Source organism: Opisthorchis viverrini (assembly GCF_000715545.1).
Source record: "Opisthorchis viverrini unplaced genomic scaffold opera_v5_121, whole genome shotgun sequence".
Taxonomy (NCBI): domain Eukaryota; kingdom Metazoa; phylum Platyhelminthes; class Trematoda; order Opisthorchiida; family Opisthorchiidae; genus Opisthorchis; species Opisthorchis viverrini.
The window spans coordinates 386,283-389,007 of NW_008751776.1; positions in this window are offsets into that span (position 1 = coordinate 386,283).

The following is a 2,725-nucleotide window of genomic DNA, read 5'->3' on the forward strand; positions in this document are numbered from 1 at the left end:
CTTTGCTGCAAATCGGCTAACAGTCATTTTTGATATGTCGTCACCTACTCAATGGAGACACGTGTCATCGGAGAACAATCCAGCTGACATTACCTCTCGAGGGACACATAACCTCGGTCCAATGCGTAGATGGTTAACGGGACCCAGGTTTTTACTAGAACTAGAGAGTAACTGGCCTTCACGGCCTCGACTGACGCAGCCCGATGGTGTCGAGCTGAAGGGCCTTGTAGCACAGGCTAACCGATCGGAGGGAAATGATGTCATTTGCCCACTGATGTCTCGGTTCTCCTTTTGGATGAAGCTACAGAAGGTCGTGGCTTGGTTACTGTGTTACGAGCAATATATATTGATTAATATGGGCAGAGCAAAGAAAAGAGCTTTACCTTCCGCTGTTATCAGAGTATCCGAACACCGCCAAGCGCGTTTGATAGAGATGGTGCAATCCGCTCACTTCGCACGAGAGCTGCTTCAGGCCAGCACTCCAGTACTGGATGCGAAGCCTTCCCGCAATCGGACTCAAAACGTCAGCTTACGAAAGTTGTCGCTTGTTTTGGTTGGTGGCATTTTGTGCCTGGGGGCAGACTTAGTCACTCGAACTACAGTCAGCCAGGAAAGCATCCAGCTCTTTTTCCAACCTGACATCCTGTTACTGCCTTAATAATACGTCACTTTCATGAAGTGGAACGGCACTGTGGAGTAGCGCAGGTATTGGCCTCTATCCGACAGCGATACTGGATTAACAATGGGACAGACGCCGTTGAACGAGTGATTGGTGCGTCCTCTTTATGCAGGCACCGGTCCGCACAGCTCGGTACACAATTATGGCTCAATTGCCGGCTGACAGAGTAGAAGCGGGTTGGTGCCGCTTCGAGTGCGTGGGAGTGGAATACTTCGGACCTTTTAAGACCAAATGCGGCCGTTCGCAAGAAAAACGCTTTGGCTATATCTTCAGCTGTCTGAAGACTAGAGCAGTCCATTTGGAAATGGCAGGCAATCTGTCGACAGATTCATTCCTACAATGTTTGATGCACTTCGTCGGTAGACGCGGTGAGCCCACAGATATGTACGGTGAAACTGATACGAACTTGTTTGGTTCACTGAGGGAAGTTAGGGCTGATATAAAGCGGTGGAATCCGAGTAAAATATCAGACCGGCTTTTGACCATGGATATACAGTGGCCCTTCAATTCACCAGCAGCTGGCCGTCGTAGTGGTGTGTGAGAGCGTATAATCAGGTACGACGTATCCTTTTATGTCTATGCAGGGAATAATTTTTGACCGATATACAGGCGGAACGCATTCTCAATAACCGACCTATAGTCCCGCTATCATCAGACAGCAACGATTTGGAGCCGCTTACTCCAAACAGTTAGTTGCTCATGCGGTGTTGTCCCGTGGTACTCGGTCGCGATTGTTTGGCCTCGCGATATCATGCCGGTTGGAAACAGGTCAGATACCTCGCTGGCGTATTCCGGCGTCGTTGGATAAAGGAGTATCTGTGAACGTTTTAGATGCGTATCAAAAGGCTCAGAAAAACTCAAGAATTGAAATGAGGGGACTTGGTTCTGGTTTCTGGTGGGGACCTGTCTCTTGACAAATGGCGTCTAGGAGTAGTAGATAGATGTGAGGCGAGCTCAGATGGCCTAGTAAGAACCCTGCATGATAGAATGGCGGGCAGCGTTCTTAAGAGAGATATTAGAAAGGTGTGTTTACTGGAGGGACGCGATTAGGCCTGTGCTACATCGAAGTCGGCATTTGTGGCAGGAGTCGGTGTCCGATGGATTACCTTAGAATGGAGCGTAGGTAGTGGGAAAGAACCGGGGCGACCGCTGAATCAGCTGGCAGTTTATCATCTATTATGTTGACAATCAATTTACCCCACATTTATTCTGTCCCCATTTGTGACCCCCGCCCCACTTTTATGTTTAGTGTGTATATATGGACTGGCGTTTGTTCGTCCTTACCACTTCATCCATTTGGCCTTGAGATCATCCGGCCATTTGTATCTGACTTTGCACGTGTGAATGTTGCACGTGGAAGCCTGTTTGCTCCTTTGCTTTGTAATTTTGTAGTCCAAGCGGACTGTTTGTTTTGGACGCGTGTCTACTGTCGGGGTTTATGTATATTGTGAATTTCTCTTACCATTATAGTACCTTAAGGGAATCCAGCTCCGACTTTGTTTTGCCTAACTGGAGGTTCTGGTATTACGCGTCACTCGAAGATACCGTTCGACCGTTACATGGAGGATTGGCATGGATTCAGGAGATTTGAACCAACTTGTGCGGCACATAACGCTTTCGACTAGGAAATAGCAGATGTATCGTGGACATTGGGCAAGCCATCACGGTGAGGCATCTACGGACACGGGCGAGTAATTCGACCACACTTTAGAAATTTTGGACAAATATGTTCCGGCTTTGAATAGCCCGAGACATTTCCTACTCCAGATCGCCCTCAGACAGAAAAACGTCTAAATGATAATGTATCTTCGATGTGGGAGGTCTTTAGAAAGCTGTTTGTGCGTTCTTGTCACAGTCTCGGACGCTGCCTTCTCCAGAGACACCGCCGCTATGTGTGTGACGGTTCAAGATGCAAATATTGACCTTGACGGTACCAAAAAATTTTCTGGTGGCATCACATAATGACAAGCCTTTGTCTGTGACAAGCAAATGACTGCCCAGGCACGGTCTGCATCGACAAAGCACACACACGCAAATATTACATCC